Raw genomic sequence first — 25,790 nt, 5'->3', positions numbered from 1 at the left:
TTGGACAATCCGGTATTGGAAAAGATGCTCCAGGTCGCACCCTGCCCGGAGCCCTTGAAGGAAGATACTGGGAAGGATAACATGGGCAGACGCGGGCCCCCCACGCTGCCCGTTCTAACCAAGGGAGCGAGCGTCTCCATGAAGGAAGACGACCGGAGGAGGAAAAGGACTACGCCCAGGGATTCGGAAGCCGAAGCTTCCAAACAGGAGAAGAAGTCTCCCACAGAGGGTCCTACCTCAGGGGGTGCTTTTGCCGCACCAAGTCCGTGGGGGGATCAATCTTCCAGCGAGTCGTAAGTGACCCGAAATACTTTAATAGTACAGGTATACCATCTTTTTCTTCTGAGAAAATAACCACCGCATATATCTTTGCAGTTCAGGCCTTAGCGCCTCTCAAATGAGTTCGTCTTTGGGGGATCTTCTTCCAGAGATGATGGAGAGCGAAACGCCTCCTCCGGACTCCTCCGCTCCGGAAGTGGGCGACCCCGAAGTGTCGTCGTGGAGGGCCTCTCCGAATCCGGTGAGGCTAGAAGATAATCCCGTCCGGCTCCCGAAGAGAACAGACAAAAGAGTCCGGCACCGTCTGGTGCGCGATCGGATGTTCTGACGGAGTTGGTGGGGCGAGCGGCCATCTCAGATGAACACCGTATGCTGATGAATATGGTGACGGAGAGAATCTTGTCCGCCGAAAGCGGATTGCATAAAGCTTTTATGAGTCTACTGACAGGCTTTGAGGTACGTAAAATAATGTATAATAGTCCTGCACATGCTAGGTGTGCCCTGTGTAGATAGTAGCCCCTGAGACTCTGGTGGTCGTCGGAAACGACGACGAACAGAGGATCATATTCCCAGGTAATAACCATACTGCCTCTATGTGCAGGTGATGGAACCTCCGGTGGCTAGCTGGACTAGCGAGTTTGCCTATTTAAAACGGTAGTTAGATGCGGCAGACGCCGACATCGAGCTTGTTTACAAAAGGCTTGACGAGGCACAGGGTAAGTGTCATTGTCTGGTAAACGCCACATAGTAAGAGCAGCATGATGCCAGTATCTTTAATATGTTGTGACTGCAGATGGAGCTGCCACTGTTGAAGCCTTGCGGGCAGAACTTGCCTGAGCCAAGGAACAAGCGAGGTTTGGTAATGCGGCTACTTTGAAGGCGGCCGAAGAGTTGCAAGCCGAGAAGGCCGCGCATGGCGAGAGCCGAGATAAGATGGCCAAGATGGCCACAGAATTAAAAGCCACCGCCGACCGTTGCCGGATTCTTGAAAAGGAAAACTTAGCAAAGGCATCGGACCTTGAGAAGGCTGCTGCGACGAAAAAAGACATCCGCTCTGCTATGAGGGCGAAGAAGGAGGAGCTGCGGGAAGCCGGGGGTATTGTAGCTGGGAAATCCTTTATGTTGCGGAGGAAGTTCGGAGATCCACGGTATGCCCCTCTGGATCGGCTATGGAGTTCGGAGGATGTGTATATGGATTTGGCGGCAAGCGCTGCCGATGCGGTCAAGTACTTCCAGGGTCAAATGGACCGTGAAGTGGACCAGCTGTTTTGGACACAATTCCATTCTCCCGAGCGTCCACTTTCATTGACTGGCCAATTAGCCGAATGGGCCAAACTAAATAGGTTGTCCAGACGCGCCATGAGGTCTGTTGTGGATCAGCTATGGCCGGAAAGGCCAAAACCGAACAACTATTTCAGCTTGGTGCAGCAGTTCCATAACGTGGTGCCGCGCATCAATGCGATGAAGAGGTCGGCGTGCATAGAGGGCTCACGAATGGCCTTTGCCCATGTTAAAGCATGCTGGGTGGAGCTCACTAGTAGAAAACGGAGCTTTAGCGCCGGTTCGTAAGGGCCTTTAGTGCCGGTTCCATAACCGGCACTAAAGGGTGGGCACTAAAGGCTCCCCCCTTAAGTATCGGTTCGGCACGAACCGGCGCTAAAGTGCCACCACGTGGTGTGAGCTCGCGCCCTGGTATGGGGGACCTTTAGTACCGGGTGGTGTTACCAACCGGTACTAAAGGGTTTTTTTTTAATTTTTTTTGAAAATTTTGGAATTTTATTTTTTTTTTATTTTTTTTTTGAATTATTTGATGATTTAGTCTCTAATCACCTCTCTTAACTGCTCAAGTGTGGATCACTCATTCCAAATCATCTAACTTCCCGACCGGTCACCCATCCCTCTCACTACTCCAGCTCGAGCACGCTTAACTTTCGGGTTCTATTCTCCTTCGTTTCCGAGTCTGCACTTGTTGTTTTCCTGACAATAGTAAGATGTCAATCCTATTAACCCTCAGGAGTTTAGCTTGAGCATGAAGTAACACATTTCACCGTTTGAGTTTGAAACTATTATTCTAAAAAACAGTAATTATTTAGTAACGCTAATATTTCTTGAATAAGTTTGACCATAGTTTGACCACAGTTTGACCATAGTTTGACCAGATTTGACCAAAATTCAAAAAATTGAAATAATTATTTAGTAACACTAATATTCTTGAATAATTATGTAGTAACATTAATACTTCTTGAATAAGTAGTTTGACCAGATTTAACCAAATTTTTTTAAACAAACTGAAATTTGACCATATCTTTTTTTCCTTTTGAAATTTGAGGATTCTAAAAAATTCTAAACAGGCCATAGGCCGTCTCCATCGGATGCGGATTTTCGTGCTGAATGTTTTGATATATTATACATTTTTTCCCGACATCGTATGCAAAAGTTATAGCTATTTTACATTTTCCCTACACTTTTTGCAAAACATGTCCAAATTGTAGTTTTTAAATTTTCCTAACTAGTAGATGTAGTAATATAACTACCTCTCAAAGGATTTTATTTTTTGAAGTTTTTATCATTTTCTTTTGATTTTTTCAGAACTGAAATGGCGACACACGGGGGGGGAGGGGGGTAGAGTTTGAAAATTGCCCTATAGTGCCGGTTTGTGTCAAAAAACGGTACTATAGGTCAGACCCCTTTAGTACCGGTTCATGGCACGAACCGGTACTAAAGGTTAACCGGTACTAAAGGTGATCATGGGGCCCCGGCCTGACGCCAGCCTGCCACCACCCCTTTAGTACCGGTTCATGCCACGAGCCGGTACTAAAGGTTCAACACGAACCGGCATTAATGCAAATCCGTTCGAACCAGCACTAATGGTACCATTAGTACCGGGCCAAAATCAAACCGGCACTAATGTGCTTCACGTTTGACCCTTTTTCTACTAGTGGATGGATGCCACCACTGTTGCAGCGCGGGATTCGGCCATAGGCCGAATGGCTGCTGAGCACTACTTTGAAGAAGTTCTTGAGGGTGCTCGTTTGATAGAGACCCAATGCTCAAAACATATTATGTTTGAGTGATATGTAATCTCATTGTAAGCGAAAATGCTTTTATAAAGTTTTATAAGGCTATTTTTATACTTTTGCCTGAAAGTAATATGATGCCTCCTGGGCGGCCGTTTATGTATACATGTGTATAACCTGAAAGATTGCAGCCGTCGGCTTCAACCCCCACGCATATAATGCGGAGGTGCTCGCAAAAACACGCGTTCACACTTAACCCAACGTCTTGGTCCTATTAAGGAGGTGATAGCGGAGCGAGCGAGGCAACCGTTCTATAATGCTTTAGCACTTTCACTTAGCCATAGGAGTTTGACAGTGGGGCTACTAGACAGCCCCTGGTGGCTCCGCACTCTCCCGATCCCGGGGTGCGTACATGCCTGGCCGGAAAACGGCCCTTCGTTAAGGCGGAGGAATTCTAACATTCCAACAGGTCATCGAGTGGTTGACCAGTCTCACGCTATATCATGACAGTCAGTTTTCGGCTTTCTCTACTGAGGTGCTCGTCCGGATGAACCAGGGCACAATCGCAGTAGTTCTCCTAGTGCTACCTTAGCCGGTAAAGCGGAACGTAAGGCACCAAAATACAGGAGCCGGGCAAACCCAACATTTGACCAAAGACAATGATTCGGAGCTGATGCATATAGGGCCAAACTCGCGACGCCGAACACTCCCTAAGGTATTCGGTCTTTGTGGTATAAACCGGGCCTGAATAATGGCCTTTGTAAGAAGCCCCTTGTGTCCAGGTACGTGCATTGTTCTGGCGTGGCCACATGCCAAGACGTCGGCATCCTTCTCAACGGTGGATATGTATCAACAAGAGACAGTAAAAAAGGTTTACGCAGGGTCTTAATCTAAAAAGAATCCTTGGAGCGGGTCCCTGTTGCACGTCTGCGCCTGTGTCTCCGTTGTGCCGTATCCTGGACGGGTGTAGCATGATGATCATCTGTAAAAGAGAAGAATTTAGGTGAAAAAGTTGTCGTGCAAAAAGATAGTTTTTAAAGAAACCATGTATAATTCAAGATGAGAAAAGATTGCCACTTGTCTGCGCGCGTTGAGCCCCTTGCATTGACAAATAGGGGTGTGACCGTTTAGTTGGTATAAATAGCGGCGCCGGACTTGGTTAGTTGTGTCTGAGGTCTTGATGACCTATTGGATGCTTTCGGTGGTCCGGGCGCCTTTAGTGTGCGGCTGCCAAGGCAGCCGCACTCTCTTCGGCGCGCAGAGATCGCTTGATATTTCTGTTCACTGAAATGATGCCACGTGGACTGGGCATCTTGAGTGTGAGGGAGGCATAGTGTGGTATTGCATTAAAGCGAGCGAAAGCTTCGCGTCCGAGCAGTGCTTGGTAGCCACTTCGGAACGGAGCGATGTGGAAGGTTAAATGCTCGCGACGAAAGTTATCGGGGGAGCCGAATATAACTTGTAGTAGTAGGGAGCCCGTACAGCGAGCCCCTGGGCCTTGCGTTACTCCTTTAAAGGTCGTATTGCTATGGCGAATTTTTGTTGGGTCTAACCCCATCCCGCGGATTGTATCCTGATATATTAGGTTTAGATTGCTGCCACCGTCCATCAATACTCGTGTGAAGTGATATCCGCCAATTACTGGGTCTAATACCAGGGCAGCCCATCCTGCACGCTGGATACTTGCTGAGTAATTGCGATGGTCGAAAGTGATCGGTTGAGACGACCAGTGGCAGGACTTCGCGGTGACAGGCACTTGGGTATATTTCCCTGGGAGTGCCGCATTGTTTCCCTTGATCACGTGTAACACGTTTACTGTTTTGACTTCTGGTGGAAATTTCTTTTGTTCCCCAGTGTCTTGCTTGGGAGGCTCGTCCTCGTCTTCACTTGGTGTATCCTCCCCCTTGTGTACGGCGTTGAGCTTGCCGGACTGCTTGAAGACCCAACAATCTCTGTGGGTATGATTAGCAGGTTTACCAGGGGTACTATGGATCTGACATACTTGGTCCAGAATTTTGTTGAGGCTGGACAGTTCATCCCTGGTGCCTTTAGAGGGCGGCTTTTGCTGTCCTGGCCGAGAGCTTTTGAATCCGGCGTTTACTGCCATGCCCTTTGTGTTGTCTTCTTTATTTCAGCGTTTGTTATTGCTGTTGCGCCGTGATTTCTCGTTTCCATCTCTAACTTCAAATGTACTGGGGTCGCTGGTGCTGCATCTGGCTAGCCAGATGTCCTCACCCGCGCAAAAGCGGGTCATGAGGTTTGTTAATGCAGCCATCATTCTCGGCTTATTTTGGCCGAGGTGTCTGGCGAGCCATTCATCGCGGACGCTATGCTTAAAAGCTGCCAAGGCTTCGGCGTCTGGACAGTCGACGATCTAGTTCTTTTTAGTAAGAAACCTGTTCCAAAGCTTTCGGGCTGACTCTCCGGGCTGTTGAGTTATATGACTCAAATCGTCCGCATCCGGAGGTCGGACATAAGTCCCTTGAAAATTTGCCCGAAAGGCGTCTTCGAGCTCTTCCCAACTTCCAATGGAGCTTTCGGGGAGGCCTTTAAGCCAGTGACGAGCTGGCCCTTTGAGCTTGAGGGGTAAGTACTTGATGGCGTGGAGATCATCTCCTCGAGCCATATGGATATGGAGGATGTAGTCCTCAATCCAGACCCCAGGGTCTGTTGTTCCGTCGTATGCCTCTATGTTTATGGGTTTGAATCCCTCTGGGAATTCATGGTCCAGCACCTCATCGGTGAAACACAGGGGGTGTGCGGCACCCCTGTAGCTGGGTGTACCGCGTTGTTCGGATGTTTGTTGTATTGCATTGTATGTTGGGGCGCGCTTGCGTGGTCCATAGATGGATCTTGTTGCGCCGTCCTTTGGGTGCGAGCCCTCGCATGGGTCGCGTGTTGTATTGTGAGTGGCGTTGTATGCCGCCCTGTGTTGGTAGAGGGGTCATCTATCTGGCCAGGTGGCTGCTTTGATGTTTGGTTGTGGAGGGTCTGAGGCCTCCTCGTCGAATTCAGGTAGCAGCTTCTGCTTTGGGTAGCTCTTGGGGGGGCGATTGTCGCCATACCTCGCTGCTGTGTTGAGTATTTTACTCCATCTGATTTGGAGTGTGTCTTGCGCAGCCCTGAGCCTTTGCTTCTGCTTTTTGAGACTCCTCGCGGTGGCAACAAGCCTTTTACGGGCATTCTGCTGCTCCGGGTGCCTGTCCGGCGTTATGTCGTTCGGACTATTATCCTTGATAGAATTTGTTTGTTCGGTTTGATTATCTGGATTGCCATTGTCCAGCAGCGGTTCGCCCTGCTCCAGCGCTGGGTCTGTGTGATCATTATTTCTGTCGAGGCGGCATTTGGGGCGGCGCTTGCGTCGCCGCTTTGACTGCTTCTCGAGGGAACAAGCCTTTGGTGCGTCCTTCCGCTCCTCGCCGTCATCTTTTGGTGCGTCCACCATATATACGTCATATGACGAGGTGGCTTTCCAGGGCTCAATAGGCGCTGTTTCTTCATTGTCTCCTGCGTCGGCGTCCATACCGTCGATATCTTCGGAGTCAAAGTCGAGCATATCGGTTAAATCGTCGACAGTGGCTATAAAGTGGGCGGTGGGTGGGCTTTGAATTTCTTCATCGTCCATATCCCAACCTTGCTGACCATAGCTCGGCCAGGGCTCTCCTGATAGAGAGAGAGAGACTTTAGTGTCTTCAGAATATCGCCGAAAGGCGAGTGCTGAAAGATATCTGTGGCAGTAAACTCCATGATCAGCGCCCAATCGGATTCGATCGGCAGGGGCGCGGAGGGTTCGGAGTCCGGAGAGGAGTCCGGCTCCCTGGAGTCACGAGTCTCGCGGAGTGCGGGGCTGGTGTTCGGCTCGATTGCCGTTGGGATCGCAGCCCCCGAGGCGGCATCCAACCACCCATCCTCGATCGGCGCAGTAGGCTCTGAATTAAGGGTCGAAGCCGATGCGGGTGCGGCCTCTAGGGCACTATTCGGCAGCAAAGCTAGATCATGCTCATCGTGACAGTGCGGCGCGCTCGGCAGCGGCTCGAATCCGTCGAAGATCAAGTCCCCGCGGATGTCAGCCGTGTAGTTTAAACTTCCAAATCTGCCCTGACGGCCAGGGGCGTAGCTTTCGATCTGCTCTAGATGGCCAAGTGAATTGGCCCGCAGTGCGAAGCCGCCGAAGACGAAGATCTGTCCGGGGAGGAAGGTCTCACCCTAGACTGCATCGCTATTGATGATCGTAGGAGCCATTGAGCCTGACGGCGACGACACAGAGGAACTCTCAATGAAAGCACCAATGTCGGTGTCAAAACCGGCGGATCTCGGGTAGGGGGTCCCGAACTGTGCGTCTAGGCCGGATGGTAATAGGAGGCAAGGGACACGAAGTTTTACCCAGGTTTGGGCCCTCTCGATGGAGGTAAAACCCTACGTCCTGCTTGATTAATATTGATGATATGGGTAGTACAAGAGTAGATCTACCACGAGATCGGAGAGGCTAAGCCCTAGAAGCTAGCCTATGGTAGTTGTCCTACGGACTAAAACCCTCCGGTTTATATAGACACCGGATAGGGTTAGGGTCACATAGAGTTGGTTACAATGGTAGGAGATCTACATATTCGTATCGCCAAGCTTGCCTTCCACGCCAAGGAAAGTCCCTTCCGGACACGGGACGAAGTCTTCGATCTTGTATCTTCATAGTCCAGGAGTCCGGCTGAAGGTATAGTTCAGCCATCCGGACACCCCCTAATCCAGGACTCCCTCATTCGTCACCGGAGATCGCCAGATCCGGTCGTGTTGGGTCGGATCCTCCCGTCCCTGCCTTGCTGCTGCCCACCAGAGGCCTTCCGTCTCGCGTTTGTTTTGGATCAGCAAGGATGAGACACCAAGAACCGTACCCGGACCGTCAAGCACCTTCTCCGAGGATTTTGCCAAGTACCATGACATGAACGACCCTCGAACGCGTCAAGTACCACTACCGTCAAGTACCTCTTCGCAAGACCAAGTTCCTCTACGATATGTGTACGACTACCGACGCCGAAGACCCATGAACCAATAACTTCAAGTTCAACTATTGTCGCAAGAACGAGACTGGCGGGTCCGAAGACCCCAAGTACCATGACAACCCCGAAGGGATTCGAGTTCGTCAAGTTCACCTTCGAAACGTGTACCACTACCGACGACTGAGACCCTGGATTCGACAAGTTCCTCACGGTGACCCTGAACATCTACGGGACATGCACGACTTCGAACCGTGTACCACGTCGAACATGTACGACTACACGACGAACCGCCAAGACCCTGAACGACTACCGCCACCGAAGTCCGCGAGTACTACTACTTCCACAATGCGTCGTGTACGACTACTGTCGCGAGAATGCCTACTTCCTCTACTTGCACCGAACCCGAACACGAACCGTCCCACTTGCACGCTTCGAAGGTATAACCCTGAGACGACCGCCCGTGAACGAATGCATGTGTGATGTATGAGATGCTCGTGCTTGATTCGTGCTCGAATTGTCGGTGCACGTTGCCCCTCTTTTGCCTTGTCACCATCATCGACTCATGGGACACCCGGTATCCGGGAGTGCCCCACCATCTTTTGCACGCATCCGCACACTTCGCCTTTGCATCGGTATCTCAATCGAATTGCCGGAACCGGAATGTTGCCATGGTAACATTTCCATTTCGCCGCTGTGGCACCCCTTTTTCCTTCCGCCATGGCGACAAATGCTTCATGATGCTCATGTCAACATTGCCTTAAAACTTGCATAAATTTGCATATGTCATTCGCATCATGATAATAACATTTAAATGTTTAAAATTGTTGTTGCAATAAATTGCTAATGCATATGGGGATTTACCGGTTTTGTTGTTGGTTATATCCGGCCCCATTTAAATGGTTTAGATGGTATAGTTTTGTTATGCTTCACCTCTTGCCATGTTAAACAACATTTAAGATTGTTGGGTACCTAAACGAGAGAGAACTAAATAATTGATGTGGTATTCCGTCAATATGCAACTCGTTGCATATTGAGCTCCACTTAACTTGTAGTTTTGTTTGTGCCCTTTGCCATGCCATGCTTCATTAAACCGAACATGCATCATACTTGATTGTGCATCATGCCATGCTTATGTGATGGTTGTTTCTTCGGGTTTTAGTTTCGATAACGTCGCGTTGTGAGGATTCGTTCGACTACGTCCGTTTGTCTTCTTCATGAACTCGTTCTTCTTCCTTGCGGGATTTCAGGCAAGATGACCATACCCCCGAAATCACTTCTATCTTTGCTTGCTAGATGCTCGCTCTTTTGCTATGCCTATGCTGCGATTCCTACCACTTGCTTATCATGCCTCTTATATTGTTAAACCAAGCCTCTAACCCACCTTGTCCTAGCAAACCGTTGTTTGGCTATGTTACCGCTTTGCTCAGCCCCTCTTATAGCGTTGTTAGTTGCAGGTGAAGATTGGAGCTTGTTCCATGTTTAGAACCTGGATATTTTGTTGGGATATCACAATATCCCTTATTTAATTAATGCATCTATATACTTGGTAAAGGGTGGAAGGCTCGGCCTTATGCCTGGTGTTTTGTTCCACTCTTGTCGCCCTAGTTTCCGTCATATCAGTGTTATGTTTCTAGATTTTGCGTTCCTTACACGGTTGGGTTATAATGGGAACCCCTTGACAGTTCGCCTTGAATAAAACTCCTCCAGCAAGGCCCAACATTGGTTTTACCAATTGCCACCTAGCCTTTTCTTTCCCTTGGGTCGGCCGGCTCAAGGGTCATCTTTATTTTAACTCCCCGGGCCAGTGCTTCTCTAAGTGTTGGTCCGAAACGGGCAGCCTGCGGGGCCACCTCGGGGAACCTCGAGGGCTGGTTTTACTCGTAGCTTGACCTATCTGAGTGTGCCCTGAGAACGAAATATGTGCAGCTCCTATCGGGATTTGTCGGCACATTCGGGCAGATTTGCTGGACTTGTTTTACCATTGTCGAGGATGTCTTGTAACCGGGATGCCAAGTCTGATCGGATTGTCTTTGGAGAAGGAATATCCTTCGTTGGCCGTGAGAGCTTGTGATGGGCTAAGTTGGGACACCCCTGCAGGGATTTGAACTTTTGAAAGCCGTGCCCGTGGTTATGGGCAGATGGGAATTTGTTAATGTCCGGTTGTAGAAAACCTGAAGTTGATCTTAACTAATACATCAACCGCGTGTGTAACCGTGATGGTCTCTTCTCGGCGGAGTCCGGGAAGTGAACACGGTGATGGAGTAATGCTTGACGTAGGTTGTTCTAGGATCACTTCTTGATCATAGTTCATCGCCCGTGCTTTTGCCTTCTCTTCTCGCTCTCATTTGCGTATGTTATCTACCAAATATGCTAGTCACTTGCTGCAGCTCCACTTCATATCTTTACCTTACCCATAAGCTTAAATAGTCTTGATCGCGAGGGTGTGAGATTGCTGAGTCCCCATGGCTCACAAATACTTCCTAAACCAGTTTGCAGGTGCCGTTGAACCGTGCAGATGACGCAACCAAGCTCAAGGAGGAGCTCTATGAAGATCGTGTTCTTTATGTTGATCCGTTTTCCAGTTGATCAGTAGTGGAGCCCAGTTGGGACGATCGGGGATCTGTGTAGCATTTGGGGCAGTCTTCTTTATTTTGGTTCCGTAGTCGGACCTTGATTGTATCTGGTTGATGTAATGCTTTATTCATGTATTGTGTGAAGTGGCGATTGTAAGCGAACTATGTATCTCTTTCCCTTATATATTACATGGGTTGTGCGAAGATTACCTCACTTCCAACATTGCTTTCAATGCGGTTATGCCTCTAAGTCGCGCTTCGACACGTGGGAGATATAGCCGCATCGAGGGCATTATAGATGGCGTCAGCTTTTGTCCTTTAATGCATGCACGGGTTGGAAGAACCATATTTATGTCCTTCTATTTTAGGTGTAGACAACATGCTAACTTATATATCATAGCTGTGATAAGTTACATAGCCCACATGTGATAACTTTTGGCCCCCAAAAAAGACATCAGAAAATAGTTTTGAAGATCTTGTCGCAATGAAATTTTTATGTGAAAATGAGTTTTCAATTGGACTGACGGCTTGAGATACAAAACATTTTTGAAGTTTTTAAACGAAGAGAATATATGATGATGTCACTTTTCTTTTTTGATTTTTCTGCATGCATGAAATTAGTTATTCTAATAAGATCCACTCGTGCACATAAGAAAGGAGAAAAGGTGAACGCCACGGTACATGCATGAATCAGTTCTAATAGTAGTGTTTGGTTTTATTACTAAAATTAGAACGATCGCTAGGTATCAAACCCCTTCTATTTTTATGTTCAGTAGCCGTAAAGCTGGTGGGTTCTATAAAATGAAATCTAAGGGACTCCCCTCTATTCTAAAAAAAGTTTGACATGAGTAGACACTTAATGGAAAGGTTTCTAATAGAGTTTGTTTAAAAAATTGTATAATCATTTTCCACATATGTAGTGATATATCGTACTAATGAATAAAATCAAATAATGGTTTGCATGGAAACGAATAAAATAGCTAAAATAATCCCAAACAAAGTTTCTGCATATGAGATTCGGGTACGAGCCCCCTTTCTATAAGTATGTATGTGTACTTAGTGGCAACTAATGTCTCAAAACTAATATACAAACAAATACAAAAAATACAAGTGTTTTAACGGACATCACAAATCTAACCATCCAGATGCACAGGTCACCCCACTAGTTTATATTGCAATGCAACCTCGCTGATGTGACGAGATTCAACATCTTTATTTAAAGCATGTACAACAAATATCGACGATATCATTGTTTGTATACACAAGAACAATATCTACACATATAACATACAAGCATTAGCACTTCATGGCGTAGGTCATCAAATTCGAACATCGGTGAATATCCATAGAGTCATATCTAAGTTTCAAAACCACCTCCGCAAGTCGATCTGGCTTTGCGCTCTTCCGACAACACGCGGGCGAAATGGGTCAGTTCCTCCACGTTAGTGCCCCTCTCTAGGTCGGGCTCGTTCTTGCCTGTCTCGATGTTCACCTTGCACACCTGCCTCTTTAACAATGCCTTGCCGACATCGATGAGCCTTTTGAGGTTCTCCGTCGTGGACACGTCGACGGAGGCCGTTTCACCCGTGAGCTCATCGTCCTGGATCCGGAGGTAGCGCCTATCGTAGTGGCAGTGTAGCGCCTGGAAGAGCACGAATGCCTGGATATCGACGAGATCGGCGCTGGCTTGGCTGAAGCTGTCTATGATCGGCGTGGTGCCCTGGTAGGAACTTGTACCCTACCAGGCCTGGGGCGTAAGCAGTAGGGGAAGGAGGGAGCTGGGCGAGGCGATGAGCGGCCGCACCGGCGGTTGGGCGCCGTCGCGGAAGAGGAGGGAGATGGCGGCGGCGGCTAGGGTTCCGGCTCCTCTGGGAGCCGGGCAATAGAGATAATAATCTTCTTATTGCTTGATTCCAAACAGAGTCTTACAGCCTATATTTATAACCTAGATAACTTGCATAAGAATTAATCTAAGATAACTTGTGGGCTAAGATTGCCCGGTGGGCCTAGCTAAACCGGCCATAACACTTCTCCCCGCCTGCACAAACAGCTCGTCCTCGAGCTGTAAGGTGGGGAAGCGCTTGCGGAACTCCTTGAGGTGATCAACCAGCGTCAAACACCTTCTCGACAGCTGGGGCAGCCAGGTCGGCGGCGACGGCGTCCTCCGGAATGTAGTCTGCAACCTCCAGGTAGAAGAGTCGCGGGCAAGCATGGCCGGGCGTGTAGGGCTCGTCGCAGTTGAAGCACAACCCTTGGCGGCGACGCTCGAGTAGCTCGGCTGAGGTGAGCCGGCGGAACGGGCGCGCCGCGGTCAAGGCGAGGGGTGCCGCAGAAGCCTGTGCAGGCCGACCCTGTGCGGAATCCAGCCCGGGTAGCGACCCAGCGGTCCGGGATGGTGATTCCTGCTGGATGGCCACCGCGCGGCGCTCGAAAGCGCGGGCGTAGTACATGGCCGACTGGAGATCCTGGGGTCCCCGAAGCTCCACGTCCATGCGGATGTGATCCGGAAGTCCACCGACAAAGAGGTCAGCCCGCTGCTGCGCCATCACACCCGACGCATGGCATGCCAGGGCCTGGAAACGGTCGGGTAGTCATGCACCGTGGAGGTGAAGGGAAGGCGGCCGAGCTCCGCCAGGCGGCTCCCGCGAACCGGAGGCCCAAAGCGAAGGAGGCAGAGCTCGCAGAAGCGCTCCCAAGGGGGCATGGCACCCTCGTCCTGCTCGAGGGCGTAATACTAGGTCTGTGCTGCGCCGCGGAGGTGATACGAGGCGAGCCAGGTACGCTCCGACGCGAGGGTGCGCTGCCCGCGAAAGAACTGGTCGCATTGGTTGAGCCAGTTGAGGGGGTCCTCCGTGCCGTCATAGGTGGCGAAGTCGATCTTGGCAAACCATGGCGGTGTCTGGGTCGGAGCGCCGTGTCAAGCTGGCTCAGAGGTGCGAAGCAGCGAGGCAGGTGGCGCCTGGTCGAAGTACTTCGGGTAGGGACCCGCGGAGCTGGATGGCCCGCCGAACTGCGGAAACGGGGTCGGTTGCTCCGGAGCCGTGGTGTAGAACGGCGATGGCGAAGACCCAGCCGCCCACGCTGGAAGTGGCGACGGGGAGGGCGGGAACCGGACCTGATGAATCGGGAGGCTGGTCGGTGAGACCAATTAAGCGTATGAAATTATGAATCTGGATCCATTTTGAACTTTTTCAAAATTTTGTCAAGGTATGTGCTTTGTGAAAGTCCAATTAAGCGTCTTGATCTATCTCTATAGATCTTAATGCCTAATATGTAAGCAGCTTCACCGAGGTCTTTCATTGAAAAACTCTTATTCAAGTGTCCCTTTATGCTATCCAGAAATTCTATATCATTTCCGATTAGTAATATGTCATCTACATATAATATCAGAAATGCTACAGAGCTCCCACTCACTTTCTTGTAAATACAGGCTTCTCCAAAAGTCTGTACAAAACCAAATGCTTTGATCACACTATCAAAGCGGTTATTCCAACTCTGAGAGGCTTGCACCAGTCCATAAATGGATCGCTGGAGCTTGCACACTTTGTTAGCTCCCTTTGGATCGATAAAACCTTCCGGCTGCATCATATACAACTCTTCTTCCAGAAATCCATTTAGGAATGCAGTTTTGACATCCATCTGCCAAATTTCATAATCATAAAATGCGGCAATTGCTAACATGATTCGGACAGACTTAAGCATCGCTACGGGTGAGAAGGTCTCATCGTAGTCAATCCCTTGAACTTGTCGAAAACCTTTTGCGACAAGTCGAGCTTTGTAGACAGTAACATTACCGTCAGTGTCAGTCTTCTTCTTGAAGATCCATTTATTCTCAATTGCTTGCCGATCATTGGGCAAGTCAACCAAAGTCCATACTTTGTTTTCATGCATGGATCCCATCTTAGATTTCATGGCTTCGAGCCATTTTGTGGAATTTGGGCTCACCATCGCTTTTTCATAGTTCGTAGGTTCATCATGATCTAGTAGCATGACTTCCAGAATAGGATTACCGTACCACACTGGTGCGGATCTTACTCTGGTTGATCTACGAGGTTCAGTAGTAACTTGTTCTGAAGTTTCATGATCATTATCATTAGCTTCCTCACTAATTGGTGTAGGTGTTACAGAAACCTGTTTCTGTGATGTACTACTTTCCAATAAGGGAGCAGGTACAGTTACCTCATCAAGTTCTACTTTCCTCCCACTCACTTCTTTCGAGAGAAACTCCTTCTCCAGAAAGGATCCATTCTTAGCGACAAATGTCTTGCCTTCGGGTCTGTGATAGAAGGTGTACCCAACAGTCTCTTTTGGGTATCCTATGAAGACACATTTCTCCAATTTGGGTTCGAGCTTATCAGGTTGAAGTTTCTTCACATAAGCATCGCAGCCCCAAACTTTTAGAAACGGCAACTTTGGTTTCTTGCCAAACCAAAGTTCATAAGGCGTCGTCTCAACGGATTTTGGTGGTGCCCTATTTAACGTGAATGCGGCTGTCTCTAGAGTATAACCCCAAAACGATAGCGGTAAATCTGTAAGAGACATCATAGATCGCACCATATCTAGTAAAGTACGATTACGACGTTCGGACACACCATTACGTTGTGGTGTTCCTGGTGGCGTGAGTTGCGAAACTATTCCGCATTGTTTCAAATGTAGACCAAACTCGTAACTCAATTATTCTCCTCCACGATCAGATCGTAGAAACTTTATTTTCTTGTTGCGATGATTTTCAACTTCACTCTGAAATTCTTTGAACTTTTCAAATGTTTCAGACTTATGTGTCATTAAGTAGATATACCCATATTTGCTTAAATCATCTGTGAAGGTGAGAAAATAATGATATCCGCCACGAGCTTCAACATTCATTGGACCACAAACATCTGTATGTATGATTTCCAACAAATCTGTTGCTCTCTCCATAGTACCGGAGAACGGTGTTTTAGTCATCTTGCCCATGAGGCACGGTTTGCAAGTACCAAGTGATTCATAATCAAGTGGTTCCAAAAGTCCATCAGTATGGAGTTTCTTCATGCGTTTTACACCGATATGACCCAAACGGCAGTGCCACAAATAAGTTGCACTATCATTATCAACTCTGCATCTTTTGGCTTCAACATTATGAATATGTGTATCAGTGCTATCGAGATTCATCAAAAATAGACCATTCTTCAAGGGTGCATGACCATAAAAGATATTACTCATATAAATAGAACAACCATTATTCTCTAATTTAAATGAATAACCGTCTCGCATCAAACAAGATCCAGATATAATGTTCATGCTCAACGCTGGCACCAAATAACAATTATTTAGGTCTAATACTAATTCCGATGGTAGATGTAGAGGTAGCGTGCCGACCGCGATCACATCGACTTTGGAACCATTTCCCACGCGCATCGTCACCTCGTCCTTCGCCAGTGTTTGCTTAATTCGTAGTCCCTGTTTCGAGTTGCAAATATTAGCAACAGAACCAGTATCAAATACCCAGGTGCTACTGCGAGCTCTAGTAAGGTACACATCAATAACATGTATATCACATATACCTTTGTTCACCTTGCCATCCTTCTTATCCGCCAAATACTTCGGACAGTTCCGCTTCCAGTGACCAGTCTGCTTGCAGTAGAAGCACTCAGTTTCAGGCGTAGGTCCAGATTTGGGTTTCTTCTCTTGAGCAGCAACTTGCTTGCTGTTTTTTTTGAAGTTCCCCTTCTTCTTCCCCTTGCCCTTTTTCTTGAAACCAGTGGTCTTGTTGCCCATCAACACTTGATGCTCCTTTTTGATTTCTACCTCCGCAGCTTTTAGCATTGCGAAGAGCTCGGGAATAGTCTTATTCATCCCTTGCATATTATAGTTCATCACGAAGCTCTTGTAGCTAGGTGGCAGTGATTGGAGAATTCTGTCAATGACGCAATCATCTGGAAGATTAACTCCCAATTGAATCAAGTGATTATTATACCGAGACATTTTGAGTATATGCTCACTGACAGAACTGTTCTCCTCCATCTTGCAGCTATAGAACTTATTGGAGACTTCATATCTCTCAATCCGGGCATTTGCTTGAAATATTAACTTCAACTCCTGGAACATCTCATATGCTCCATGACGTTCAAAACGTCGTTGAAGTCCCGATTCTAAGCCGTAAAGCATGGCACACTGAACTATCGAGTAGTCATCAGCTTTGCTCTGCCAGACGTTCATAACATCTGCTGTTGCTCCAGCAGCAGGCCTGGCACCCAGCGGTGCTTCCAGGACGTAATTCTTCTGTGCAGCAATGAGGATAATCCTCAAGTTACGGACCCAGTCCGTGTAATTGCTACCATCATCTTTCAACTTTGCTTTCTCAAGGAACGCATTAAAATTCAACGGAACAACAGCACGGGCCATCTATCTACAATCAAACATAAACAAGCAAGATACTATCAGGTACTAAGTTCATGATAAATTTAAGTTCAATTAGTCATATTACTTAAGAACTCCCACTTAGAAAGACATCCCTCTAATCTTCTAAGTGATTACGTGATCCAAATCAACTAAACCATAACCGATCATCATGTGAAATGGAGTAGTTTTCAATGGTGAACATCGCTATGTTGATCATATCTACTATATGATTCACGCTCGACCTTTCGGTCTCAGTGTTCCGAGGCCATATCTGCATATGCTAGGCTCGTCAAGTTTAACCTAAGTATTCTGCGTGTGCAAAACTGGCTTGCACCCGTTGTAGATGGACGTAGAGCTTATCACACCCGATCATCACGTGGTGTCTGGGCACGACGAACTTTGGCAACGGTGCATACTCAGGGAGAACACTTTTATCTTGAAATTTAGTGAGAGATCATCTTATAATGCTACCGTCAATCAAAGCAAGATAAGATGCATAAAAGATAAACATCACATGCAATCAATATAAGTGATATGATATGGTCATCATCTTCTTGTACTTGTGATCTCCATCTCCGAAGTACCGTCATGATCACCATCGTCACCGGCGCGCCACCTTGATCACCATCGTAGCATCGTTGTCTTATGCTTCCACGACTATCGCTACCGCTTAGTGATAAAGTAAAGCATTACAGCGCAGTTGCATTGCATACAATAAAGCGACAACCATCTGGCTCCTGCCAGTTGCCGATAACTCGGTTACAAAACATGATCATCTCATACAATAAAATTTAGTATCATGTCTTGACCATATCACATCACAACATGCCCTGCAAAAACAAGTTAGACGTCCTCTACTTTGTTGTTGCAAGTTTTACGTGGCTGCTACGGGCTTAAGCAAGAACCAATCTTACCTACGCATCAAAATCACAACGATAGTTTTTCAAGTTGGTGATGTTTTAACCTTCGCAAGGACCGGGCATAGCCACACTCGGTTCAACTAAAGTTGGAGAAACTGACACCCGCTAGCCACCTTTGTGCAAAGCACGTCGGGAGAACCGGTCTCGCGTAAGCGTACGCGTAATGTCGGTCTGGGCTGCTTCGTCCAACAATACCGCCGAACCAAAGTATGACATGCTGGTAAGCAGTATGACTTATATCGCCCACAACTCACTTCTGTTCTACTCGTCCATATAACATCAACACATAAAACCTAGGCTCGGATTCCACTGTTGGGGAACATAGTAATTTCAAAAAAATTCCTACGCACACCCAAGATCATGGTGATGCATAGCAACGAGGGGAGAGTGTGATCTACGTACCCTTGTAGATCGACAGCGGAAGCGTTATATCAACGCGGTTGATGTAGTCGTACGTCTTCACGATCCGACCGATCCAAGCACCGAAACTACGGCGCCTCCGAGTTTCAGCACACGTTCAGCTCGATGACGATCCCCGGACTCCGATCCAACAAAGTGTCGGGGAAGAGTTCCGTCAGCACGACGGCGTGGTGACGATCTTGATGTTCAACTGTCGCAGGGCTTCGCCTAAGCACCATTACAATATTATCGAGGATTATGGTGGATGGGGGCACCGCACACGGCTAAGAAAACGATCACGTGGATCAACTTGTGTGTCTAGGGGTGCCTCCTGCCTCCGTATATAAAGGAGCCAAGGGGGGGTGCGGCCGGCCCTAGTAGGAGGCGCGCAGGAGGAGTCCTACTCCTACCGGGAGTAGGACTCCCCTCCCTTTCCTTGTCCAAGTAGGAGAGGGGGAAGGAAGGGAGAGAGGAGAGGAAGGAAAGGGGGGGCGCCGCCCCTCCCTCCTTGTCCAATTCGGACTAGGGGGAGGGGGGCGCGGCCTGCCCTGGCAGCCCCTCCTCTTCTCCACTTTAGGCCCATGAGGCCCATTAACCCCCGGGGGGTTCCTGTAACCCCCTGGTACTTCGGTTTTATCCGAAACTTTCCCGGAACACTTCCGGTGTCCGAATATAGCCGTCCAATATATCAATCTTTATGTCTCGACCATTTCGAGACTCCTCATTATGTCCGCGGTCATATCCGGGACTCCGAACCAACTTCGGTACATCAAAACTCATAAACTCATAATATAACTGTCATCGAAACCTTAAGCGTGCGGACCCTACGGGTTCGAGAACAATGTAGACATGACCGAGACATGTCTCCGGTCAATAACCAATAGCGGAACCCGGATGCTCATATTGGCTCCCACATATTCTACGAAGATTTTTATCGGTCAGACCGCATAACAACATACGTTGTTCCCTTTGTCATCGGTATGTTACTTGCCCGAGATTCGATCGTCGGTATATCAATACCTAGTTCAATCTCGTTACCGGCAAGTCTCTTTACTCGTTCCGTAATACATCATCTCACAACTAACTCATTTAGTTGCATTGCTTGCAAGGCTTAGGTGATGTGCATTACTGAGAGGGCCCAGAGATACCTCTCCGACAATCGGAGTGACAAATCCTAATCTCGAAATACGCCAACCCAACATGTACCTTTGGAGACACCTGTAGAGCTCCTTTATAATCACCCAGTTACGTTGTGACGTTTGGTAGCACACAGAGTGTTCCTCCGGTAAACGGGAGTTGCATAATCTCATAGTCATAGGAACATGTATAAGTCATGAAGAAAGCAATAGCAACATACTAAACGATCGAGTGCTAAGCTAACGGAATGAGTCAAGTCAATCACATCATTCTCCTAATGATGTGATCCCGTTAATCAAAACAACTCTTTGTCTATGGTTAGGAAACATAACCATCTTTGATTAACGAGCTAGTCAAGTAGAGGCATACTAGTGACACTCTGTTTGTCTATGTATTCACACATGTATTATGTTTCCGGTTAATACAATTCTAGCATGAATAATAAACATTTATCATGAAATAAGGAAATAAATAATAACTTTATTATTGCCTCTAGGGCATATTTCCTTCAGGTGCCCCCGAGCTAGGCAGGGCGGTGCCGGTGGTTGGAGCGTTGGTTGCGGGGGGTGCGCGGGGGCGTCAGTGGCCGCGGGAGGGGGTGGCTGCAAGTACCACAGAGGGGCCGCGGTCGGCGTAGTCCCGCCGGGGTGTCCCGCTGGAAACGGCAGCAGGGCTGCCCGGTGCAGGTTGGCACGGAGAACAGCTGCAGCGGTCCGGTGGCCGCCGCCTGCGGCATCTGCTGTAGCGGCCAGGGGCCCGAGGACGGCGTCGGCGCCAAGGGCCAGAGGGGCGCGCCGTACGGAGAGACGCCCTGGAACGGCCACGGCGTGTGGCCGTAGGCGGCAGGGGGCGCCGTCGACAGGGGCATGTAGGGCCCGGCCGCGTATTGCTGCTGTTGCAAGTAGAGGCTCTGGACGGCGGTGACGAGGTCCCGCAGGGTGGCCGTGACCTGCTCCGGTGTGAAGACGGCGGACGGCTGTGGCGTAGGAGGAATTGTGGAGGACGGCGCGGCCGGGGTCGCGATGGAGACGGGGCCCGCCAGCGTGGTTGATCCGGTGGCGGACGTCGTCGGCGCGATAAGGGACGGCGCCGGCGTCATCGGCGCGGTGAGGGACGGCGCCGTCGTCATCGGCGCGGTGGATCCCCTGGAAAGCGCCGGCGGTGGTGGTGACAGCGACATGATCGGAACTTGGTCTCTGATTACCAAATTGGTAGGAACTTGTACCCTACCAGGCCTGGGGCGTAAGCAGTAGGGGAAGGAGGGAGATGGGCGAGGCGATGAGCGGCCGCGCCGGCGGTTGGGCGCTGTCGTGGAAGAGGAGGGAGATGGCGGCGGCGGCTAGGGTTAAAGGCGGCTAGGGTTCCGGCTCCTCTGGGAGCCGGGCAATAGAGATAATAATCTTCTTATTGCTTGATTCCAAACAGAGTCTTACAGCCTATATTTATAATCTAAATAACTTGCATAAAAATTAATCTAAGATAACTTATGGGCTAAGATTATCCGATGAGCCTAGCTAAACCGGCCATAGCATGCCCCCTTTGTAGAGCCACCCGAGAAGGCCCCACTTGCTGCACTTGGCAGCATCGAACTTCTCTTCGACCTTGGCGGTGCCAGTGCCCAACGAAAGGACCATGAACTTGCCGTACTCGGCCGGCTTGACAGGGAAAAAGTGTCGGTTTTTCATTAGGATATGCTTGCTTACGTGGGTCATGGCCACAAGGGTCTGCGCACATCCATGTAAGTTAGTGAGAAATGTATCAACATCACAGAAGTCAACTGGTATACATCTTAAGCCTAATTTGGGCAGCGTACCGGATTGTTAGCGGCGACGCCCCCGTCGATGAGGTTGAAGGCCCGGGTCTTACCGTTTTTGTCCTTGGTCTCGAAATGGTGCCCGGGAAGGTAGGTCGGCGCGGCAGACGTACTGATGCAGACGTCCGATAGAAGAGCATCCTTGGAGACATCCCACCTGGCCTGCACGTACAGATTTTGTTTCATGTGTATAGTTAGGTAGGCCGAGTGGATGACATGTCGTTTATGCAGATGCACGTGTTTATGTCCTTCTGCGTACGTCGTAGGTTGAGAAGATCGTAGGCTGAAGGAGCTTGATGTCGAAAGTGGGGATGACGACGATGCTCTTGAGTGTCTGACTGACTCGCGTGTCGCCGAGCAGCTCCTTCAGGATTGAGTGCAAGTGCTGGCCGTTGTACTTGGGTCCCATCATGCTCTTGAACAAGCCCAGAGGTCCTTTGCTGCACAACAGATTGTGTATAGCTCATAAGTACTCTTGGTATAGCGGGAAATAACGAGCTATTAACACCATCTTCAGTTTAGCGTCAGAAGTGCATAGCTTAGCCGAAGGGCAACGAGTTTTTGCTGCTGCTGGATGTGTGTGAGCCTGTGAAGGGTCAGAAACCCACCCCTAATTTCATTGAAAATTGTTAACACGACATTCAGGTTTTTAATGTTATTATGCAATCAGCATAAGCTCAGGTACAGCTTTGGTACCTGAGCTTATGCTGATGACATAGTAATATTGCCCATTCGAGAGTGATTTCGTTGTACGTGTGAGACGGTGAATTATACAGTATATAATCCTCACCAGACGGCAGGGAAGATATTCGGGCAGTGCTCGAGGTAGAACTTGTTGATGTCCTTGGCGGCGAAGAGTGGGCGGCCCTCGGCATTGGGCGCGGTGAGCATGGCGGCGACCAGGCCTCCGGTGCTCGTCCCGGTGACCACGTCGAAGTATCCGCGATCCTCACGTCCGACCCATCAAACTCCTACGCACCCCAACAGCCGAAAATCCATTGGCGTGGATGAGCTCGCGCGCTCACGGTATCGCAAGGCGTTCGTTCACATATAGATACAGGACGTGTGATGGTACACCTGGCGTATAAGCACCGGTGACCACGTCGAAGTATCCGCGATCCTCACGTCCGACCCATCAAACTCCTACGCACCCCAACAGCCGAAAATCCATTGGCGTGGATGAGCTCGCGCGCTCACGGTATCGCAAGGCGTTCGTTCACATATAGATACAGGACGTGTGATGGTACACCTGGCGTATAAGCACCGGTGACCACGTCGAAGTATCCGCGATCCTCACGTCCGACCCATCAAACTCCTACGCACCCCAACAGCCGAAAATCCATTGGCGTGGATGAGCTCGCGCGCTCACGGTATCGCAAGGCGTTCGTTCACATATAGATACAGGACGTGTGATGGTACACCTGGCGTATAAGGGAATATTTAATGCGCGTACGCGACGGCAGGAGACGCCGTGAGAACCGATTGAGGTTGCGGATGTTTAAGCGGTGACCACGGTGTTTCCTGCAGGCCGTTGTTCATTGTTTGGCACCAATATGTACCGGAGTATGGAAACGGCCCCAGCCCGGAGGCATGAATAGACTATTCTACGGTCTGGGTGATTAGGGGAACATCAGAGTTTAAGAAAACGTTTTGGGACCCACCAACGGCATGCCTAATGCTGGGCTTAATGGGCTCCCGTCATTTTTATTTTTTATTTTATACTCGTACCAGGGGTAGTTTGAGGAAGTGTTTGGTTGAAGTTCAAATAGTATATCAACTACTGCCAACGTATTAGTGGCCATGTTTTTAATTTAGTCAGGAAGATTGTTTTTAGCAGATATAGTATGTCAACACGGGTAAAGAGAGATTACAAGGCGGCAGTAAGTGTTTCTATAAGAACGTGACAACGCAGCGGCACAGACCGAGCAAATCCCTTCCTTATGGCGTTTTGGCTCATGTGTTAAGGGTTAAAAAAATGATCTGAATGGTTTCAATAAATTCCGCATTAGTGGTGCAAGCATCCACAAATTTTTTGATGCAAAATGGAGCAGCAGTGTTTCGCGGTGAAGAAAACAAATTAAGAAAAGTATATTTTTCATCTCTCAATTCTTGGCGAAGTCTAGACTTGGTCCCTCAACTCCAAAACCGGACAACTTGCACCATTAACTTCTGAAACCATACAAGATTCATCCCTGCTCACGGTGTTGACCGGTTTTCGTGCTGTCCCACCCCTGTTTTGACCGTTTCGACTCAAATTTGCCTACCTTTTCCAAGTCCACGTAATATTTTCAGATTCGGTTACTTTTTTCAAATACGTGAACCTTTTAAAAATTTGTGTAATTTTTTTAAATCTGCGTACTTTTTCCAAGTTCATGTACTTTTTCAAATATGCGCATTTTTTGAAAGTTCATTTAATTTTAAAAAATTGATGTAGCTTTTCATATTCGATTACACTTTTTTGAAAGAGTTCATGAATTTCAAAATTTTATGCGGACTTGAAAAAAGTACGTGGACATGGACTTCTTTTACGCAAAAATATGTGGATTTCAAAACTTATTTCAACTTGAAACAAGTACGTGAATTTCAAACAAAGTTCATGGATTATAAAAGGAACACGGATTTGAAAAAAATGCGGACTTTGGAAACATGTGGATTTGAAATAAGTATGCGGATTTCAAAAACAGTTCATGGCTTTGAAAAAAACTTGGATTTGATAAAATTACATAAACTTGGGAAAATACGGGGATTTAGAAAAAAAGGTACGTAAATGTTAAAAAAATGATGGATTTGAAAAAGTACGTGAATTTCAGAATAGTTCGCTGATTTGAAAAAAGTATGATTATTTTTCTAAAAAAAATATGCGGATTTGAAAAGTGTATGTGAATTTCAAAAAGTTCACGGATATAAAAAACTTTACAAGAATATGAGTGAGCATGGGTCAAAACCGAGTCCAGGGACGAACCTTGTCCGGTTTCGGTAGTTGGGGGTGCAAGTTGCCCGGTTTTAAAGTTGAGGGACTAAATCTAGATTTCACCAAGAGTTGAGAGACGAAAACTATACTTTTCTCAAACAAATTTAGTGTGACATTTTGTGGTGACCGTTGGCGTTCTTTTTGTTTTTTTTCCACAAAAAATGTTTTGTCCTTTTCCCTACAAATTGGTAGATAGCATTTGCATGAGACGGAGAACATATAGATATACTTTTTGAATTATTTGGTTGTTTGAAAAACAATCTCCCTGTACCAATAATAGAAGCAAACACAAGGTTGACCAATCATCCAGGTGAACAACTAGAGAGTTGTAGCATAATCTAATCAATAGTGGCGCAGCTGACGGACACTGTTCTGTACCGTGCGGACAAACCAGTGCCAATGGAACAGCATAATCGTCGGTCGTTAGTTGCACGTACTCCACCGTTTTCAATCGTTCGTCCAGCTATCAGGAGCGCGCGAGCCCGTCCATACCATCGCCACTCTCCCCCAACAGCTCGTTACACCACCATACATGCTATATGAAAAACTGGATACATGCAAGAGCAGGCAGGTTGATACTCTGTAAGTATGAAAAAGGTTACCTGAAGCTTTTTTTCGAGGAAAGCGAGGATGGTGCCGGGGATGATCCCGCGCACGCCGCCGCCGTCGATGCTCAGCACGGTGACCAGCCTCCCGTGGCGCGGCTGCGGGGAGGTGGGCGGCGGCGAAGCCCGGCCGGGGCTCATCAGCAGGTTCACGGGCCCGGTGCTCTGCTCCGGCACTTGCATGGCCGGCATATGGGAAGGCCGCCTGAACTCCCTACTTAATTAATTAAGACCCGAGACTCATTGGCTCCAGAGAATGAAGACTCCGTTGGTCTCGCTTGTCCTTCTTGATGTAGCTTTCGATGGATACGCTCGCGGACACCGTACAGGTCAAGCTGCCCGACCCTCCGCCGGTCGCCGGCCGCCGGGGAAGCATCGTGTGCAAGCGCGTGTGGTTCGAATGTTTCGCGGTCCAGTTCCTTTGGACCAGGCACCTGATCCAGCTCCCGGTTTTGTGGTGCTCCTAGCTTTCCAAACATTCTTTTTCGAAAAAAAAGTTTCTTCAGTTTATGTGTTTATTTACTCTACGGGACACGTACCAAGAAGTGTACACACTGTTGTTTCCTCGTCGGTACACGACCCGTAGCTGTCGTAGTTGGATATATGTACCGGGCGGGCCAGTACGCGCGCGCTGTGCTACTAGGGTGAGAAGTTTCTCCTCGAGAATTTCGTTTTTCTTCGAGAATGTAGACCAAATAACAGTG

At 48.3% G+C, this 25,790-nt stretch overlaps 1 pseudogene; it reads right to left on the bottom strand.

Annotated features, from left to right (window-relative positions):
• Positions 1 to 21,088: 21,088 nt before the first annotated feature.
• LOC125519370 lies at positions 21,089 to 25,269 on the bottom strand (annotated as a pseudogene).
• Positions 25,270 to 25,790: the final 521 nt, after the last annotated feature.

Source organism: Triticum urartu, chromosome 7, assembly GCF_003073215.2.
Source record: "Triticum urartu cultivar G1812 chromosome 7, Tu2.1, whole genome shotgun sequence".
In the NCBI taxonomy this organism is placed as follows: domain Eukaryota; kingdom Viridiplantae; phylum Streptophyta; class Magnoliopsida; order Poales; family Poaceae; genus Triticum; species Triticum urartu.
Note: the sequence above shows the minus strand (reverse complement) of the source record. Positions and strands in the feature narration are given on the sequence as shown.